This window comes from Pristis pectinata, chromosome 10, assembly GCF_009764475.1.
Source record: "Pristis pectinata isolate sPriPec2 chromosome 10, sPriPec2.1.pri, whole genome shotgun sequence".
Lineage (NCBI taxonomy): Eukaryota > Metazoa > Chordata > Chondrichthyes > Rhinopristiformes > Pristidae > Pristis > Pristis pectinata.
Window position 1 is genome coordinate 38,217,121 of NC_067414.1, and position 22,688 is coordinate 38,239,808.

The 22,688-nt window shown below is 41.4% G+C and overlaps 1 protein-coding gene across 1 annotated transcript in view; it reads right to left on the reverse strand.

Moving 5' to 3' along the window:
• LOC127575352 (4-galactosyl-N-acetylglucosaminide 3-alpha-L-fucosyltransferase 9-like) overlaps nt 1-21,369 on the reverse strand; it is a 48,211-nt gene extending 26,842 nt beyond the window's left edge. The window contains exon 1 of the mRNA XM_052025167.1: nt 20,380-21,369. The gene's annotated coding sequence lies outside the window, so the exon portion shown is untranslated. The remainder of the gene's footprint in view (nt 1-20,379) is intronic.
• Nucleotides 21,370-22,688: the final 1,319 nt, after the last annotated feature.

Genomic DNA, 22,688 nt, shown 5'->3' on the forward strand with positions numbered 1-22,688 from the left:
GACTTTTAGAGGTGACTATCTCCCTGAAACACCTGTCTATTTCTGCCTCACAAATGCTCCAAAGTTCATCCAGCTCCAGTTCCCTAACTCAGTTTGTCAGGAGCTGCAGCTGGATGCACTTTTACAGGTGTAGTCATCAGGGAGAAGTATGCTGTCCATGACTTCCCACATATTGCAGACAGAGCACTTGACTGCCCTTACTGCTGCCTTCATTACCTACTCCTAAGTTAATTAACGGGCTCAAGGCTCAGGGCTCCACTCCTACCCTGAGCCACTCACACACTAGCCACTCTGCTTCAGTTACCCCTCCTTATATTTGTCCCTGCACACACACCTCAGCTCCTTCCCAGCAATCAGCGCTCTCCTGAGCCCCTCGCTCCTTCTCCTGCTAGAATGGTCCTGTGATCACACTGATATCAAGAAATGGGGGAGAGCACTGAATAAAACAAAGACTATGAGATAAAACAACATCCTGACTCTAGCACTGAAGACCTGTGATCTAAAACTTATCTCACTTCTAGCCAAGCTGTACTAACACACTTTCAACACCTAGGCATCTATTCAACAATGTGGAAATTTGCTCAGGTATGTCCAGTTAACAAAAACCTGGATAAATCCAATCTGACTGATTAACACTCAATCAATCCACTCTCATTTATCAGCAAAGTGACAGAAGCAGTGTGACTCACCCCTTGACACCCTCAAGTCTTTTCAACATTTACAAGGCACAATTCAGGAGTATAAGATAATATTTTCCACTTTCCTGTATGAGTAGAACTCCATCAATCCTCACACCACAGAGAATATGGTCACTGGAGATTCTTTATTCAGGAAAATGGATGGCAGAGTGGGGTTCGTGGTGATGATCTATGTTGGGGTAAATGGCAGGATGTTTAAACACAACATAACTGGTCAATAGACAAAAAAGCAAATAATATTGCCCTTTGTTAGACTTCCATAATTTTGGGAAAATGCAATCCCAAAAGGATAGGGAAAGGAGGTAATTGGGTGGTTATTGTCAAAATGTAAGCAATGCAAAATAATGCTGTCTTCATAAGTAGCTGGGAATAATTCAGGATTTATAATGATATGTATAGGAGGCAAGTTACATTTAAACCAAAATGAGAGGCAAAGAGACTTAAGAAAACATAGAAGCAGCAGTTGAAGAAAAGATAGGTTCAGGATAGTGACGGGAGAATTGAACTAAACAACTGAACATCACTTGCTCACTTAAAAAGAAAGCCCAACATCATTTTGATCATTTTTTGTAACTTTATGTTTTGGGGGAATTTATGGATCAAAGCGCTAAAATCCATTCACTTTTCCACACATCTTGCCATTACGAAAATATTCCAATTTTTCTTCTTGGATCCAAAGTTGCTGGCTGCGCACTTGCCCACATTGATTTTATTTTTGCAAAAGTTCTTACCCACCTAGTTAATCCAATGTTCCTCTTTAACTTCTTGTCCCCATCACTACAATTTACTGGGGCTCTATGCTTGGATCCAAGAAGCCCTGTTTGTAACTATTTGCATCTGCAACTATTCTGGTCTTGTTTACAATTAATTGCTAATGTTGCTGTAATAAAAGGTGAGCCATATGTAGATAAAGAATGAGGAAGAGATAAGACCAGATGCTGGAAACATCTAACCAGGCCGTACAGGTCTGCAGCAAAAGTGACCTAAGCTTTCCAGTGCCAGTAGGTAGCTTTCTACTGTGGCATGAGGGAAGTTAAACTGTGAAAAACATCTTTTTTTCCCCTGAATCCTCTTCCCTATCAGACATGAAATTCATTGCAGGTGGTGTTCTCTTGCACCTGTTGCTTTTGTCTTTCAAGGTAAATGGGTGAGAGCACTGAATAAAGCAGATGATCAGATAAAACAATGAGAGTTATGTACATGTACTTATCATTGCAATGCACTTACAAAGTAGCCTGAAGGTGAAATAAAATGAATAAACTGACTTAGGAATTCATTAATAACTTACAACAGTGCAATGTGACTTGACTGCATGATATTAGAAAACAGGCAATAATAAATTGCCCGTCTTTGACCTGAAGCCTCAGCAGGTAGTCCTGGCATATTTGCAACATTTGGTTGCAGATGACTTTTTGCACTGGAAGACCAGCAAGTTTCAAACAGACCAGAGGGAGCCTTACACCAGGTTGATTATCTTCTAGAAGCAGATGGTGTTTGTTTCAGTGTCCCAGGAAGAGTCTGCAGAGCACAGTCATAGACTCCTAGAGTCGAAAAGCTCAGGCACAGGCCCTTTGGACCATTAGATCCATGCTGACCATCAAGCACATATCTACACCAATCGCATTCAAAGGCATTTGGTTCTTAACTTTTCTCTGTTTTGCCAATTCAAGTGCTCGTCTAGATATTTCTTAAACATTGTGAGAGTAAACCTCCACCACAAACTTAGGCAGTGTATTCTAGATTCAGATAAGACCTTTACAAAAATACCTTGCACCCATGGTATACTAACTTTAGCAGACTTCATAGGCAGTTACGTGGTCTTCCATACCCTGCACCAAGATATCAAATCCAAATCGCTATCATTGACATGAATCCTGGAAAATCAATCCCGCTCATTTGCCAGATAAATGTCCTTCTCCCTGGGAGAACAGTGCTCTTGATTATCAATAGTGGCCTACAGCATTACTATGGTCTCAGGTACTGCATTCATCATCTTCTTGGTTGCACATTAAGGTTAAATGAAATATCATTTACTTACCTACCTACAGCAAGCTCCTGAAGGCAAGGTACTGTAGCGGTTACTGCAACGCTATTACAGTGCCAGCGACCTGGGTTCAATTCCTGCCACTGTCTGTAAGGAGTTTGTACGTTCTCCCCGTGACTGCATGGGTTTCCTCCCACATTCCAAAGACACATGGGCTAGGAAGTTGTGGGCATGCTATGTTGGCACCAGAAGTGTGGCGGCACTTGTGGGCTGCCTCCAGAACACTCAACGCAAAGATGCATTTCACTGTGTGTTTTGATGTACATGTGACTAATAAAGACATCTATCTTAAATCCCTTTCAAGACTACTGCTCCTGACATTGGATAATTACAAAAGATTAGCCTGTGGTTGTACAATGCAGAATATAGGGGAAAAAATCAGAAAAAAGTACTACAGATGCTGGAAACACTAGAGACTGCAGGTGCTGGAATCTGGAGCAAAAAACCATATTGCTGGAGGATAGGGAGCATCTATGGAGGCAGAAGCATGGTCGACGTTTTGGTTCAAGACCCTCTGCTTCTACAGGTACTGCCTGACCCAATGAATTCCTCTGACAATTTGTTTTTGTTTTGCTGCAGATGCTGGAAGTCTGAAATAAAAACAGAAAATGCTGGACTTCAAAGTGTCTCATTTGCATACACCTGTTTAAGGATTATTCCAGAGATGCTTGAAAATTATTGAAGCCAGTGAGGTGTTGGGTGAATTTCAAACAGGCTTGGAAACATTATGTGGTAATAGGGAACTCTCGTCCCATTTCAGACACAGAATGTGGCCTAAACAAGGTCATAGCTTTTTCTTAAATTTTTTGAATTCAGAGCTTTCTCTCAGTGACCAGGCTTCTGTTCCACTTCTACTCTAGTCCACCCTTAGATGCAATATCTAGAATTCTCGGGAACTGACCCTGAATTCCCATTGAGCTATAAAGTTTAATGGAGCAATAGAGACTCCTGGTGCACTCCAAGTCATGTGTCCTTCAAGCTTTCATTATCTCCCAGGCTGAAAGGTCTCCTGCTTCCCTCCAGCCCTCCTTCATCAACACCCCCAACCACCTCCCTAGCATTTCCCACCATCCACCTACCTACCAACCATCTCCCTGCTCTTCCCCATGCACTTCTGGGCTTGTTCACTACCTGTAATAATTAATCAGTAAGGACTCTGAATACTTTGGAAGGAGGGGCAGGAGATCTTTGGCATGTTATCTTTGAAAAATTTAAAAAATGTTTATAAATGTTTTATTGTTAATGCATTTTCCTTATGACTGAATTTTATACTTAAACTCTCAAAAGATAATTAAATTTAGATACATGATTTTGTCTTATACTTGATGCAAAACTCGATGTTTATCATATAGTAATAAAACTGACAAGGTCAGCATTTATCCCTCATTGCCCTTGAGAATTTGGTGGTGAGCTGTCTTTTAGAACCACTATAGTCCTTCTGGTGAGGTTAACTCAAGGTGCTGTTGGGGAGAGAGCTTCAGGATTTATACCCAGTTACTAGTAATATAGTTAAATAAAAAGAACTGGCAATATAGTTCCAGTGAGAATAGTGTGCAACTTAGTGGGGATCTTTGAGTGGTGGTGTTCTGTGTTCTTGCAGCCTTTGTCCTCATCAGTTGTAGAGGTGGTGGATATAGGAGGTATTGTTGGAATAGCCCAGGCAAGTGAAGTACATCTTATACATGGTTCACACAGCAGCAACTGAGCATTGATGGTGGAGGGAATGAATGTTTAGGGAGTGGATGGGATACTAATTAAGTGGGCAGCTTTGGATAGTGTTGAACCTCTTGAGAGTTGTTGCCATCGAGGCAAGTGAAAAGTATTCCATCACACTCCTGACTTGTGTCTTGTAAATGGGGGAAAGGCTTTGGGGTGTCGGGAGATGACTCATCGACTGCAGGATACGCAGCCTCTGGCCTGCTCTTGTAGCCACTGTATTTGTGTGACTGGTACCAATGAGTTTCCAGTCAATGGCTACCCTTAGGATGTTGATGTTGGGGACTTGGCAATGGTGATGCCATTAAATGCTAAAGATAGTTGGAGGGCATTTTGGGAACAGTGAGCACAACTCCTTAAGTTTTAACATAAGGATAAATCTGGACTTTGGGGAACAGTGCTAAATTGGGGGAAGGTTAATTACAACATCATTAGGCAGGAGCTGGGAAGGGTAGATTGGGAGCAGCTCTTCTTGGCTAAGTCTACACCTGACATGTGGGAGCTGTTTTAAGTCTAGCTGACAGAATTCAGGACCAGCATGTTCCAATGAGGAAGGAAGAACTACGATATCAAGGTTTGGGAACCTTGGATGATGAGAGATGTTGTCAAAAAAGAAAAAAGGAAGCATATGTAAGGTTTAGGAAGCTGAAATCAGGGCCCTTAAGAAATATAAAGAAATCAGGAAAGAACTCAAACAAGAAATTAGGAAGGCAAAAAGAGGACATGAAATGTCCTTGGCAAGTAGGATTAAGGAAAATCCCAAGGCATTTTATACATACATTAAAAATAAGAAGGTAGCTAGGGAGAAAGTAAGACCACTCAAGGACAAATTTATGCCTGGAGCCAGAGGAAATGGAAGAGTTACTGAATGAGTACTTTGCATTGTTATTCACCAAGGAAATCGACTTGGAGGACAGTGAGAATAGTGTGGAGTATGCCAAGGCATGATGTTATCTAATAGGAGGAGGTGTTGGGTCTCTTGAAGAACATTATGCTGGACCTGATGGGATCTATCCCAGGTCATTGAGAGAGGCAGGAGAGGAGATTGCTGGGGCCTTGTCAGGGATTTTTGTATTCTTTTTAGCCACAGACAAGCTCCTAGAGAGTAGCCAGTGTTGTTCCTTTGTTTAAGAAGGGCAATATGAATAATACAGCAAATTATAGGCTGGTGAGCCTTACATTATTGGTAGGGAAGCATTTGGAGAGGATTCTTAGGGATAGGATTTACTCACATATGGAAAAGCATGGGCATATTAGGGACAGTCACCATGGCTTTTTCCGGGGCAGGTCAGGTCTTAAGAATTTGACTGAGCTTTTTGAGGAGGTGATAAAGATGATTGATAAGGGCAAGGCAGTGGATGTTGCCTACGTGAATTTTAGTAATATATTTCACAAGGTCCTTCATTGTACGGTGATTCAGCAAATTATGATGCATGGAATCTACAGTGACTTGGTAGATTGGATTCAAAATTAGCTTGATCATAGAAGACAGGGGGTAGTGGTAGAGAGGTGTTTCACTGGAAATCTGTGACTAGTGCTGTTATGCAGGGATCACTACTGGGAGCTCTGTTTGTGATGATTTGGATGAAAATATAGATGAGCTGATTTGTCAGGTTGTACATTGCACAAAAATTGGTGGAGTTGTGAATAGTGAAGAAGGTTGTTAAAGGATACAGCAGGATACAGATCAGTTAGAGATATAGGCTGAGAAATGGCAAATGAAGTTTAATCTGGACAAGTGTGAAGTGTTGCACTTTGGGAGGTTAAATGTAAGAGGAAAGTATACAGTAAATGCCAAGGCCCTTGGGAGCATTGATGTACAGAGGGATCTTGGGGTGCAAGTCCATAGCTCCCCAAAAATGGCAACACAAGTAGATAGGGTGGTAAAGAAGATGTATGGCGCGCTTACCTTTATTGGTTGGGGCATTGACTATAAAAGTCAGGAAGTCATGCTGGAATATTGTGTGCAGTCTAATTACCAAGATGGAGGCTATGGAGAGGGTGCAGAAGAGGTTCATCAGGATATTGCCTGGATTAGAGATTATTAGCCATATAGAGAGGTTGGAGCAACTTGGATTTTTTTTCTCTGGAGCGTCTCTGGGGTGACCAGACAGAAGTATGTAAAATTATGAGAGGCATAGTTAGGGTAGATAGAATCTTTTTCTGAGGGTAGAAATATCAAACATGAGAGGGCATAGTTTGACGGTGAGAGGCAGAAAGTTTAAAGGAGATGTGCGAGGCAAGTCTTTTTACGTAGAGAATGGTACGTGCCTGGAAGGTACTGCTGGTGGGTGCATTGGGGAGGAGGGGGATTGGAGGAAGCAGATATGATAGTGATGTTTAAGAGGCAAGCAGACAGGCACATAAACATGCAGGGAATGGAGCATATAGATCATATGCAGGCAGATGGGATTAGTTTAATTTGGCATCATGGTCAGCACAGACATTGTGGGCCGAAGGGCCTGTTTCTCAGCTGTACTGTTCTTTGTTCCATATTCTATGTAGGTTGTTTGATTCTCTTGTTGGTGTTGTTCATTGGTTGGCACTTTTGTGGCCCCAATAGTGCCTGACAATTATCAGCCCATGCCTGAACATCATCCAGGTCCTGCCGCATGCAGGCATGGACTTCTTCATTTGCTGAGTAGTTGCAAATGGAATTGTGTATTGTGCAGTCACCAGTAAACATCCTCCTAACCTTTTGATGGAAGGAAAATTATTGATCAAGCACCTGAGGATGACTGGGCCCAAAATATTATCCTAAAAAACTCACATAATGAAGTCCTGGAGCTGGGATGATTGATCTTCCAAAACCATAATGATCTCTTTTTGTGCTAGGTAAGGCTCCGTCCATTGGAGTGTTTTCCCTTTGCTGCCCATTGACTTCAGTTTTACCAGGGCAGCTTGGTGCCACACTCAGTCAAACACCGCCTTGATGCCAAGGGCAGTCACTCACACTTCATGTCAAGGATTCACCTCTTTGGCCCATGTTTGGACCAAGGCTGTGGTGATGTCAGGAGCTGATTGGTCTTGGATAAACCCAGACTTGGCACTGGTGAGCAGGTTATTGGTAAATAGGTGGCACTTGACAGCTCTTTTGTTGTCACCTTCCATCATGTTATTGATATTTCCGATAGACTGATTGATGACAGTTTGCTGGATTGCATTTGTCCAGCATTTTGTGAATAGCATATACCTGGCCAGTTTTCCACATTGTTGGATTGATGCCAGTGTCGCAACTGTACTGGAATAGCTTGATGACAGCTTGACCTGGACAATAACTTAGAGGTTATACATTTTTAAGAATATTTAAAAAAATGTGAAATAGAAAATGCATCAATTTAAATAAACTGGAATGTGCAGAAATCAGTACAACTCACACTGGCAGCCAAACCCAGATTTTTCCCATACTAAATGAAAATCAAAAAAATCAAAAAACTAATTTTGCTTCTACCTAGACTAACTCATTTCTCTGTTACTTAGGTCTGATGAAGGGTCCCTCATCTGTAACAGCTGGACAGCTCGTACATACTAATAGCAATCATTATCATAGTGAAAATTATGATAGTGCATGTAGACAGAATGTTTCCACTTGTGGGAAAGAGCGTAACCAGAGGCCTTCAAAACAAAATAGTCACCAGAAAGTCAAAAAGAGAGTTCAGAAGAAACTCCTTTACCCAGAGAGTGATGAGAATGTGGAACTTGTTACCACAGGCAGTGGCTGAGGCATAGTCAAGGTGCATAGAAACGGAAACTGGACATGCTTCTGAGAGAGAACAAAGAGAGACTTGTGCTGAAAGATTTAGATGAGCAAAGACAGGAGGAGGTTCAAGGAGAATATAAACATCAGCATGGACAGGAAGGGCAGGATGGACTGTTTTTGCACCATGCATTCTATGTAAACTCTGTGTTACTCTTACTGAAGTAAAAAAAATCTATGCAGAAAATCAGCTGTGGTCTTGAATTTGACTTGAACATAAACCTTTAAACTCACTTACTTCAACTATCTGTAATAATGACGGACTTTAAAACAAAAGCTCTAATGCCAATTCCTCCCTTCCACCCCCAACCCCACTGTAAACCCTTTCACCCCTACCCCCTGACACAATCCACTCCTCTTTAGTAGAACTTTGAAGAGTAAATCCTCCTTCTTAGTTTAGTTAACAAATATTTAGCACCCTGTGAATCAGATCTATCTGAATATCAAACTATTATGTCCAATTATTTGACAGAAAATGAAGCCACTGTAAAACAGTATCAGCGATATCAGACAACCCATTTTTAAAAAAAAAGTTTTATCAAAATGTCCTTTGATGAAATCATAGTTACATTAACTGCAGAATGTCAGAATCCTATGGAGATAAATAACATTATTCCATGTTTCGGTCACAAATATAAAGATGGAAAGACAGGGATTGGATTATGCTCTTTCAGTTGGCATGTGTTCCTTCAATTTTTATTTTTTTCTTAGTTTCTTGGTTATTCATAAGCCATTTTTGAAGTGCTCGTACCCCCTGTGCCTGCAGCTTTTGTTACTTTGGATGAAAGCCAATTTCTCAGTGGCGGGATTCTTATTTTCTACACAGCCTTGTTTCAGAAATCATGAAAAGAGAGTTTTTGTCAAGGCAGTCACTGGATTAGAACATCATTAACCTCTCATTGTGATGCCTTTCCTCCCCAACAGATTAAAAATTGATCTGACATCTGTATTATTTTGGACTTTTTCCAGTGTTCGGAAACATTTTCTAACAAAACTTCTTTGATTTTTAATTAAAATATTAATTTTTAAATTCAAAACGTAGGATTGTGAAATGCAAATGAATTCTTGAATACTGTTGGGAATTAACATTTAAAGCCAAATTATTGGTTTTAACTTCAATTTTTTGATGAATCTGAAGAATCAAAAATAACTCATGTTTATTCAAATACTCAATATATTAAAAAAACATTTTTGGGATCTTGGCATTGCTGGCAATGTTAGCATTTATTGTTCATCCTTAATTTCCCTTGAGAAGTACTGGTGAGCTGCCTTCTTAAAGAGCTGCAGTCTTTCTGGTGAAGGAAATCCCAGTGTTATGTAGGGAAGTTCCAGGATTTAGACCCAGTGACAATGAAGGATCAGCTCTATACTTCCAAGTCAGGAAGCTGTGCGAGTTGGAGGGAACTCCAAAGGTGATGGTTTTCTCATCCACCTGTGGCCTTTTCCCTACTTGGGGACAAAGTTCATGGGTTGGGAAGATGCTACTAGAGTAGCCTGGGTGAGTAATTGCACCTGGGCAGTAGAGGTGTACACAGCAGGCATGATGCATTGGCAGGGGAGGGAATGAATGTTTAGGATTGGGAAAGCAAGATCTGGGAAGAAAAACATATCAAGATTGCTTCCCTTGGCATCATTTGTCCTAAACACTGACTATCTTCCACCATACTTCTGCAAGCTAAACAGCACCATTAATATTTCTAGAACCCAATCCAATTTATAATCAAAATTCACTATGCATTATGTTAATGTGTCATTTGAGCTTGTCAACTAATTTCTCTGGAGATTACAAGAGCCAGAGAGTCATAGATTTGTACAGCAGAAAAATGGGCCCTTTGGCCCATCATATCCATGCCAACATTTGCTCATCTACACAAATCCATTTTCCCGCACTAGTCTGTATCCTTCTATGCGTTAAGTGCCTGTCTAACTGTTTATTAAATGTAATGATTGTATTTCCTCCTCTGGCAATGAGTTCAGAGATCAACCACTCTCTACATAAAAAAAACACTTTACCCTCAAATCTTCTTTAACCTCTGTCCTCTCACCTTAAATGCATGTCCTCTTGTTTTTGATACCTATACCATGGGAAAAAGATTCTGATTATCTATTCTATCTATGCCCCTTATAATTTTATATACCTCTATCAGGTTACCTGTCAGCCTCCTTTGCTCCAGGGAAAACAAATCCAACTCAACCAAAAATCTGCTGGAGAAACTCAGCAGGTCAGGCAACATCTGTGGAGGCAAAGGGATGATTGCCGTTTCAGGTCAAGACCCTGCATCAGGACTGAGGATGTAGAAGGGAAATGAAATGGGGGTGGGGTGGGGAGGTGGGGATGTGAGGCAGGGATTGACAGGTAATAGGTAGAGCCAGGTGAGGAGCAGGATTATGGGCAGATGAAACTAGATGGGGGAGAGGTGGAGTTGGGACACAGCGGCTGGTGCGTGATAGGTAGAAGCAGATAAGAAGAGAGGAAGAAAGGGGGCAGATGGAGCCAGGTTGGGAGAGGGGAAGGTGGAGGTAGGACTGGAAGATGATAAGTGGAACAAGATAAGGGAAGGGTGATTGATAGAGAGAACCAGGTGGGGGAAGGGAATGAAACTGGGTAGGAGGGGGTTCGAGGGAGATTTGGAAAAGGGTGGGGGGCGGTGAGGGAGAACCTGGGTGGATCAGAAGGAAAGAAAAAAGAACACAAGGGGTAAGAGTTACATGAAATTGGAAAATTCAGTGTTTATGCCATTGGGTTGTAGACTACCCAGGCAGAATATGAGGTGTTGTTCCTCTAGTTTGTGTTTGGCCTCACCCTGGCCTGACAGGTCAGTGTGGGAATGGGAAGAGAAGTTGAAATGGCATGTAACCAGGAGCTCAGAATGGCCATTGCAGACAGAGTGCAGGCCTGCAAAACAGCCACTGAATCTATGCTTGGTCTCGCTGATATAGAGGAGGCCACACCGAGAGCATCAAATGCAGTAGACGAGGTTGGAAGAGGTGTGAATCTTTGCCCCACCTGGAAGGGTTGTTTGGGTCCCTGGAAGGTGATGAAGGAGGTGGTATAGGGACAGATGTTGCACCTTCAGTGGTTGTGGTGAAAGTGCCAGGGGACAAAAAGCGTCAGCTGGATAGGGATGAGTGAACCAGGGAGTCATGGAGAGAGTCGTCCCTGCAGAAAACAGAAAGGGAATGGGGAGGGGAAATTGTGACTGGTGGTGGAATCCCGTTGCATCTGGCAGAAATGACAAAGGACGACGTGCTGGATGCGGAGGCTGGTAGGATGAAAGGTGAGGACCAAGGGAACTCTATATTTGTTCTATCTGGCAGGAGGCGGGGTGAGAGAAGACGTACAGGTAATGGAGGAAATGCAAGTGAGGGCTCCATCAACCAGAGTAGAGGGGAAGACATGTTTCCTAAAAAAGGACATTTCAGATGTCATGAAATAGAAAGCCTCATCTTGAGAACAGATGCAATCTCTCTCCATGACTAAAACTCTCCAATCCAGGCAATATCCTGGTGAATCTCTTGTGCACTTTCTCCAGCATAACCACATCCTTCCCATAGTGTGATGACCAGAACTGCACACAATACTCCGTGTGGTCTAACCAGTGTTTCGTAAAGTTGCAAAATAATGTCCCAACTTTTATATTCTATGCCCTGACCTAAGAAGGCAAGTGTGATATATGCCTTCTTCACCACCCTATCTACCTGTGTTGCTACTTTCAGTGAACTAAGGACTTGAACCCTAAGATCCCACTATTCATCAACATTCCCTAGTGCCTTACTATTTACTATATGCCCCACCCCTCTTTGACTTTCCAAAATGCATTGGGATTAAATTTCATCTGCCAATGCTCTGCTCAATTTAGGCAACCTTCCTCACTATACACACCAACTTTTGTGTCATCTGCAAACTTACTAATCATACCTCCTACATTCACATCCAAGTTGTTCAGATATATCACAAGCAACAAGGGTCCCAGCACCGATCTCTGTGGCACAGACTTCCAATCAGAAAAACATCCTTCCACCATATCCTCTGCCTCCATCACTGAGCCAATATGGGATCCAATTAGCCAGGTCACCTTGGATCTCATGTGCCTTAACCTTCTGGACCAAGCTACCCTGTGAGACCTTGTCAAATGCCTTACTAGAGTCCATATGGACAACCTCTATCACCCTGCCTTCATCAATCTTCTTGGTTACCTCCTCAAAAAACTCCATCAAATCAGTGAGGCAATTTCTGCCTAAGTAGGTGAGAAAATGTTAATTTTGCTTTAGCCTTGCAAGTTCTGCAAATGTGGTGTGCTATCTCATGCATATTATTAACTTAACTAACTTACCATAACATTATCTGTATCTTTCATTATTTTGAAGAACTGCATCTTTTAATCTTTTCTCCAATTAAATCACATAAATCACTTGAGCCCATATTTCAGATTAACACACTTGAGACTGAACGTTCTGCCATTTTTCTCTGTAAAATTTTTAAACCAGGATGACCTGAAATGCAAGTCGTATTCTAGGTTGGGTCTCATCATTGATTTATATATTGCCTACAGGTTGTAATCTAATGAGTAAAAGGTTCTGTTGAGAGCTGTAATAGTTACTGTCAGCTCTACCTCACCCCCACATCACTGAGCAGACTGCTTCTCTGACAGCCAGCACCAGATGCCCAGATATTTCCTTCAAATAAATGTTGTGAAGACCAAGACATTGTTTTTAGTCCCTGCCAGAAACTGACATCTCCCTGGAAACTCTGAGATTGAACAGACTATTAACAACCTTAATGACATATTTGACCAGAGGATGAACTTCCAGCCACATGCCCATGCCATCTTTAAGAATGCCTATTTCCACTTCTGGAATATTCCTCTACCACCGCCCCCCACCCCCACTGGCCCCATGTTAGTTTAGTTAATGCTGAAACCGTCATCCATGCCTTTGTTATCTCTAGGTTCGATAGCTGTAATATATTTCTGGTCGGCTTCCTGATTCAACCCTTCATAAACTTGAAATCATCCTAAAAACCACTATATATGTCCTAACTCACACCATCTCCCTGGTATTTCTTGAGAAACATCAACAACTTATTTAGCAATGCCTCAATTTTGAAATGCTTGTCCTTTTATTTTTGTATCATTCCATGGCTTTGTCTCTCTTTTACTTTTATCCCATCCTTAAGAGATACAAGAAAGACTACAGATGCTGGAAATCTGGAGCAACACACAAAATGCTGGAGGAACTCAGCAGATAGGGCAGCATCTCTGGAAGGAAATGGACAGTCGACGTTTCGGATCGAGACGCTTCATCAGGACTCTATGATGAAGGGTCTCAATCTGAAACATCGACTGTCGATTACCCTCCATAGATGCTGCCCTATCTGCTGAGTTCTTCCAGCATTGTGTGTACTACCCCTTTAGAGTTATCTGAGTTTATCCTATTTCTGTCCTCTTGCCTATTATAAGACCTCAAGGACAGAAATTCCCTCTGTAAAACCTTCTGCCTTGTTATCTCTCTTCCCTCCTTCTAGATGCTCCTTAAAATCTCTCTTGATGGATGCAGTATATGTAGCATTGGCTGTGAAGAGTGGTTGCTACTTTACGACAGTTAACTCTTTTTGGGACCAGTTACTTTCTGGGTTGCAACAATGATTTGTAGAACTTCCAGAGGGACAATCTATAAAGATCACTTCACATACACACGCACGCATGCACGCACGCACGCAAATGTAAACTTAGTTTCATGTCTCACATTTGAATATTTTGGAATGGAGTTTGTTAGAGATCACTGAAGATATGATCTCATGCTGGTGGTAAGGATGGTGAAGAATCATAGTCAATAAGTCTGACAAAGTCACTGAAGGCATTGAGTGACGACATGACTGCATTAGTAGGGTTCATCAATTAATTGTGACAAATCTAAGGTGCAGAATGTGAGGGAAATAATGAAAGTGCCTGCAAAATTGAGTGCAGATACAATTCACGTTTCATAAGCAACAAATATTCATAGTCAATGTTATCCAATTTATCCAGCGTTAGCAAACTTACTTGTAGGACAATTAATGTCCCATTTAATAAATTAGTAGAGACGTTACAAAATTATTTCAACTCTGTGCCATCTGAGATTGTGGAAGGTTAAAAGTTTAGAAGCTAAAACCAGAGTTCAGATTGGAAAACTCGTAAGGTTGCTATAAGAGATCTGCTAACATTTGTAACTTTGGATCTGTAATTCTGGTGCATTTCTGTATCATGAACAGAGATATAATTTTGCCGTGAACTAATAAGTCCAAGTTATTTAACACCCAAGATTGAACAGCCAAATGGGCATGCAAGATAGCAATATCAGATAGCTATATCCAGCAAAATTGTCTCTAAAATTGAAAAGTGATTTCACCGGAACAAAACATATGTGTAAATGTGACATATGGACAAATAGCAGCAGTGAGGGCAGGAATCCTAGCCTAAACCCTGGGTCATATAAGCCAAAGTAGCACAAAAAGCTGGTCTGTTGGAAAACCCTACTGCCATTGCTATGACAAGCTACCACTGAAGGAGACTGAAAGGGAGAAATATTTCTAATTATCATCAATCATATGCTACAGCAATAACAAAATACCTGAGTACCTTTATACCTGAATAACCCACAGCATTTTCACAGAAACTTTATCAGACAAAATTTTACATCAAACCACACAAAGGCTAATGACCAAAGACCGCTATCTCACTGTCCCATGTCTTCACATTCAACTGGCCAGGAAGTCTCAGAACACAATGCCAATGAAAATCAATTAAAAAATGGAGCAACATCACACTTCTGGATCTTTCTTGACTCTCCATTTGGTGAAGTGAACTCTCTTTACTCTCTGTTTCTCATTCCTGCATGTTAGGCATAGATGTGGGAAAGCAAGTAAGGAAGGGGAACCAAGAATCGAGCCATTCGGTTTGTCCAAGTGTGCTGATTCAGAGCTGCCTGACGTTTCAGTTGAGAAAATAATCACACAAAGCTGCTGTATGCTAAACAGTGGCAGTCAGCCTTCATCTCAAAGTTAGAAAAAAAACGCAAAAGGAAGATTTATGTATCAATGAAGAGACAAGCTTAGTTTAAGTTGCATATATCACCACAAATGATGATAAAAAGAAAAAAAAATCAAAATAAGGGTGAAGATTAATAATAAAGTCATTGATATGAATATTGACACAACTGCAAACTACTTCATTATGGGAAAGTACATGGATAACCAGAAGTTGAATAGACAGTTATTAGCCAGGAGCACATTAAAACTGAGAACATTCTGCGACAAGACCTTGAGAATAATAGGACAAATCAAAGAGACAGACTGAAAGTTGAGAAGGCATAGGAAAAATTTCAACATGAATACATCACAACTATGCTCAAGCAAGCTTCGGGACCATTCTGAGAGCTCATATAAAATTGAATGCTGCGTCAATCTACTGTAAATCCATGCTAGTTCCCACATTCTTATAAATTCACTTCAGATTCTATCATTTATCTGCACACCAGGGGAAATTTACAGTGACCAATTAAGCTAACAACCTACACAGCTTTGGGGTGTGGGAGGAAACCCATGCAGTCACAGGGAAACCATGCAAACTCCACTCGTCAGCGTTGAACCTGGGTTCCTGATGCTGTAAGGTGGTGGATCTACTAGCTGCTCCATTGTGTGGCCCAATATTGCTGAAATATCAATGAACAAAGGTTCAGAATGCAGTCAAGTCTCATCTCATCTAATTTGGAAGGGAAAGTGGAGGACAGGGAATTAAAATAGGGAAAGCATCATAACAAAAGCTGTATGGATAAGATGTTCAGCCTACATGGGAGGGTTTATGTTCTGAGACCACCTGGCAAGTTGAAAGTGAGGAAATGGGACATTGGTCATGAGCCTTTATGTGGTTTGATGTAAAATTTTGTTTGATAGAGTTTCTGTGAAATGCTGTGGTTTATTCAGGTGTAAAGGTGCTCGGGTTTTGAGGTCTGTAGCATATGATTGATGATATTTAGAAATATTTCTCCCTTTCAGCCTCTATCAGTGGTAGCCTGTCATGAACAGATAAATTACTGCTACTTGCTTCTCTGTGCATTGTCCTACATTTAAATCTAATTGGCTGCTTCTCCTCTAAACAAGTGATCCACACAACTTGTTATCCCCTCTCTGAAGGTAGGTATTTTATACTTTCTGCCTTCTCATCTTCTGAGAAATCTTCCTATGTTTATCATTTGCCATATAAAATATTTACAGCTGAACTGGATACTCTTTCCCTTCTCATATATTGGAACCCCTATCCCTTAGTTCTCAAGTTTGTGGCAATCTTATACATGTTATTGGGAGTTAATGAATTTATTTCCTGAAGGATCCTTACTCATATATCTACCCTCTCTCAACAGCTTAGGAAGCTTTGAAAACAACTCATTCTTTCTTATTCTTGCTTAATTGCCCTGTTATTGATCATGCTAATAAAAATCAATTTAAAAACTGAGCAATATCACACTTCTGGATCTTTCTTCACTCTCCACTGGGTGAAGGGACCCCTGCTTTTCTCTATTTCCCATTCCTGCAAGCGTGGCATAGATGTGGGAAAGCAAGAAAGGAAGGGGAATTGAGAATCAAGCTAATCACTTCTCTATGTACAATGCTTTTCACATTAGAAGCAATTCAAAGGTGGGACAAATCTATTACAGAACATTGGTATCACTGTTGAGGTGCCAGATCTGCTGGGTGTAAGCAAAATGATACCCTGACCATTCAAACATAATGTTCTGGGACAGACAGCTGTACAATAAGAAATTTTCTTTTGTGTGCCACGGTAACATATAACGATGTGATGTACGAGGATCAATTTGGCTCAAATGCCAATGCTCTTAAAGTGACTCTGACTTCCCTACACTTTCTCCCCATCCATTCAAATTTTCCCCCTTCAAGTTTTTCTTTGATTCCTATTTGAAAGTTGGTAAATCTACTTCCGCCAGCCTTTCTGGCTGAGCAATCTAAAGTATTGTAATTTCCTATGATTTTTTTCCTTCATGATACCTCTGGTTGTCTTACCTTAACTCTGCACCCACTTCTTATCAATCATTTGTCACTGATACAAAAATTGCCTTCATGGTTTTTGATCATCTTAAATCAAATCTCCCTATGGCCCTCTCTGCTGTAAGGTGCTTTTGTCCCCTTTCAATGTCCTTATTTGTGGTACTTTCCAGTGGCTCACCTTCACACCCTCTTCAAGACCTTTACACCATACTCCAATGATGTGGTACTGACCAGGGGTCGGGGGCAAAGTTTACAGGAGGTCCTTGAAGCTTTAATAATATTGAACTGAGTGAGAAAGTTCATATAAAAGTAATAATATGAATATATTTAGCACACAAACTGCCCTAGTCATTGGGCTTATAGCAGTCCCCACGATTTCCTGGGATCACCTCAGCTCATTGAAAAGGAAGAGTTGTTGATGTCACCAGGTTTTTATAGGGTGCTCACTGTGTGTGAGCACATGGTGCTTTCATTTAAAAAGGTTGGGAATTGGTGCTCAAATATACATACGTACTTAAACTCTTATGGCTTTCTGTGAACAATCAACGTCCCATATGGCTTCTAAACAGCCATTCCAAATTTTCCTGACACCTCTGATGATCTCTGCATGTACACCCTTAGTTTTCTCCATTATTACATCCAATTAAAGTTGCAACATCTAGTTTTGCAGTTACTGCCTTACCACAAAGATACCTCAATCCATCGGCCTACGTCCCTTTGACATTCATTACTATCCCCCTTGTCACTTACTACATTTGAGTTTCATGTTACCTGTAAATTCTGAAAAGCTGACCTGTACATCCAAGTCCAGACTATTAATATGTCAAAGGCAACAATGTCGCAACAGCAGCTTCCTAGGAGTTAAGGGGAGGTGCAGAGATGAAGGGGAAATAGCCATGCATTTCACTTCAATTTAAAAAAAAACTATTCCTCACAACTGCCTGCATTAATCCATGAAGAAAGCTCACCATGGCCTTTTCATGGAAATTAAGGATGGAAATAAAAGCTGGCCATGCCAATGACACCCCTATCCTGTAAATCAATAAATATAAAGTCATCAATACTGTCTACTTGTTTCAGGGCTTCAAAAAATATCAGCTGGGTGACCATGTTTGACTTAAAACATGACTTGAGCACTCTCCCTATAACTTTGCAGTCTCATACCTTAATTGGCTGCAACATCGTTTTTCAGAATAGTTTTCTGAAAAAAAGGATTTTTTTTTCTACAACTTGAGTTACACATTATGAGGGGTTTTAAGAGTCTCTGAACCACAGTTATTTAAAACAAATAAGGAAAAAAGAGTGTAAGATTGTTTAAGTTGGTGTATTATTTAAAATTGGCGAAATAAAATTAAAGCAAGAGATTGGGAAATATGAAAATCCAAGAGAAGGAAGAAATGAGAAAGTAGGAGTAAATTTTAGGTGTTAAATGGTAGGTACTTCAACATTATGTAACTAATATTACAATGATAAAGTTGCTCCAAGTAGCATATATTGAAAAGTTTAAAAAATGTGAGAAACCTGAATCTGCAAGTTGTTTAGGATTTAACAAAGGTACCAGTTTATGTTGAACTTCCTCTCATCACATGAGGGTCAATTTCAGAAAATCTCAAATTAGAATAGAAGTGAAGAATCTGTGGCACAAAGTATGTATATTAGAATGGTGGGTTGAAAAGTGACCTTTGTTCTTCTTGGAGACCACCTAATTCCAATTACACTTTGTATTCCCATGTCTTTATTCATGCTATAATTAACACCGTATGTCATTTTCTATTGATTAGTTTCAGTGCCAACTACATAAACCAATCTACATGATCCTTTCATTTTCCTCTTTTTCAAACAAAAAAAACGAAAAAAAACTTTCTCTCCTTCCATGATTGGATACTTAGTTCTTTAAACTACCCAGCTCTCGTGTTTTTGAATCAATACCGGACAGTTCTGGTACTCAACAACATAATTTGTTAATCTTAGTACTTTGCATTGTACACACACACACACACACACACACACACACACACACACACACACACACACACACACACACACACACACACACACACACACAGAGCTTGCGGCTAAATCGTGGTTATTTGAACAATGCCTCATTTTTGCCCTGTTTCGCCCCTGGCCTCCCCGGTGGCGGTACGGAATTGGAATGGCGCCTGGGCACTTGGCATAGTGTAAGGTTGTCTTCCGTAAATTGGATGGTACCATGCTCCCTCTTCAAACCCAGCACTTACTTTTGCATTGAATGTGTTGGACAGGGGCTGCAGTAGGAAGTGCAGAATGTTTAAGTTTAAGTCGGCGTTTTGTTGCAAATATGGCACTTGACAATCAAGTCACGTCGCCGAAACTGCATTTACAATTGGGCTCCCCAATTCTAGACGCGTTTCCTCGAAACAAGCTAAAATAGACACGCGGATTGTTATAACAGAGGAATGCTAACGATTCCAAATGTATCTAATACAGCAGATATTTATTTGCAACTATTGCTTTGGAATAACTGGGATGTTTGAAATGGATTGCCGTGTGGGAGTTGACATGAATCACAACCCAGTTTGAAAGACGAATTGTTGATTGATCCGCATCGTGATATTGAGTGCCGCTGCTCACAACACCTCGACTGATCTGAACACAACGTTTTAACGATGGCTCGCAACGTGTTTGCTGTACACGATTGTTAGCTGACAAAGTTTTAATACAGTCAACGAATATTTTGATTTTAAACAGCCTTTGGCTTTTCTGTTTCCCTGCAAGATTACATGGGACATTTTTAGACGCTGGCGTTATTAATTTACGTCGACTTCGAAAGAAGGAATGACACTAACAAATACATTTATCGACATCTGAAGCTGCACAAAAGGTCATTTGAATTTCACAGACGCTACATCATTTATATTGTTATTTTTAACACTGCAAACCTTTTCGTGGAAGGTGATAGGAAAAGGGCATTTGCAGACTATGTTCCATTCTTTCATTAAATCATTATCACTCAATGTTCTGCCAACATAACAGAAACCAAACGATGCAACGTTGCAGTCCCAGCGATGGAAAACACTTGCAGGTGCAATTGGTGAATTAACGGTGGTTTGACAATGGATGGATCGCATTCCCAGGTACTCACAGTCTCAGCATAGGATCCGCACCAATCGAGGAGAAACAGATCTGGCAGATCTTCCAGAGAGTCCCATGTTAAAGGAGGAGAACAAAAGGTTTCCCCTTCTCTGCCCCCCTGGATGCTCTGAAGCCGGCGTTGCTGTGAATTGCTGCAGATATTTGGTAGCGGACTCTATTTCCCACTGCAATGTCTTTGTTCGACAGGAAGTGGCGTCTTCTCGTCAATTTCAGCAAAGTGGAGCTGGAATAGTGGCACCGGATCGCCAGCACCATTTGCACGGGCACTCCGCGCTCGCCCAGCCAGCCCCGGTGTCGCTCCCTCTCCAGTTCGACTTTTGCGCTTCTCTTGGCGGTGGGCACATTAAAATGTAATGCCACCGTGGGCTAAACGCGAGAAATTTAGCACAGGCTGACGATAACCCCCCCATCGGCCGGAGGTGCTTCCCATCTCCTTTGGGTGTCACTGGCACTGCGCTGTTGCAAACCTGCAGGGTCACCGGGAGCTCGGCGAGAACAAATGGCCCGGAAGCGTGCAGTAAATGGTTAAGGCAGGCATTATGAAAGTTGAATAGCAACCCCCGCCATCAAGCTCCATTGGCCTATCTGACATCAACAATGTAGCTAAGTGCAGTAATTGGTCAGCAGTTAATATACATTTTAGGGGAACGTATCATTTATTACACGTGGGTTAGCTGCTTTCCATTCAGAAATGTTGTCGTCGAGATTTTAAATCTTTTACGCTCTTGCACTTTGTTGAATGCCAGCCCTGTACCGCTTGCCAACTGCCATTCTAAATAACCACTATTCTTCTACGCAATAAATAGGACCATAACAAAGATCACGCAAGTTGGACGGGAAGTCCCATCAACTGAGACACAAGAGATTGCAGATGCTGGTTTCTGGAGCAACAAACTGCTCGACTCGCTGAGTTCCTCCAGCAGATTGTTGCTCCGGATTCCAGCATCTGCAGTCTCCTGTGTCAGCATCTGATGGGGGGTCCTGATGTAGGGTTTCGACCCGAAACGTCGACAATTTCTCCCACCCCCACCCCAAGAGATGCTGCTCGACCCGCTGAGTTCCTCCAGCAGATTGTTTGTGCTCCAGTCCCGTTGTAGCGTTGGCTGCAGCAGGTCCATCCCGACACTTGTGCATACACTCAGTGCATCCGCCAAGCTGGTGACTCCACGCCTGATTTTCAGAACAGAAGCATGGAATGAGAAAAGAATAGTTGGCCCCTCCAAGCTGCTCTTACATAAACATCGTACAGTACAATATCATCACGTTCGTTAGTCTCTCAGAGGAACGTTCTGAACAAATACTTCTACTTTCTTTTCCCAGTCCTGGGATCATCGTGTACATAGCAGTGTTTAATCACCTGAGTCCATACTTTCGGTCTCTAATTCTGTTCTCACTCGTCCTTGTTTTGGAAGTTATTCATTACCGTATCATTCATTGTTCTTGGCATCCGTTTGTTCCCAGATGCCATCTACCACACGATCATTTCCATTGACTTTAACTGAACCAAGGTGGCAGGTGTGAAAACCCGGAGGCTGATACTCACTAGCGATAGTGGATAAAGATCAGTCTCTGCTCCACGTTACTGCACACACACACCATGAACTTAGATAAATGCTGCAAATGATGAGAGACCCCCCCGAACAGTGGTGCCCACTAGCTACCAACCTCAAGGCAATCAGGGAAGGCAGGAAGCGTTATGGTTGGACAGGGGGTCGATCAGCATTGGTGGACTTAAACCTATTGACTGGGTTCTGCCATGTGATCACAGACGGCCAAAAATTACACTCAAATAAATGAAACGAACCAGTATTTGCTGTATATAAAATGCCCCCTCTTAATTTCTACTGGTTACTTTGTTCATCTCTTCATGCACTGAGGTGGTCTTAGCCCACTTAACACAGATGACTCAGAGTTAGAAAGTTTGGGGTACATGTTCCACCCCAGACCCTTGCACACCTATTCTACACTGATACTACATTGTCCTGCAGAAGAAATGCTACCAGTCTACACCTCAGGATCGAAAGGCACAATTTACAAAGGGGTTAAAGGAATTCTCTTTGTGTCCTACCTCACACAAAGTAACCTCCTCAGTTTGGTCCTCTGTCTTCTCTTATTTGTCATTGACTTGCAGCCTATTGGTAATTTCATCCAAAACAGGTTTCATATATACACTGATAACCAGCTCTATCTGAATAAAATCACGTGCAGTCATTGAGCTCAACAGTTCAGTAAGAGTGATGATGGGGTGAATAGTAATGGTTTAGCAGCTAACTTAAATTGAAGTATTGTCAATTGCAT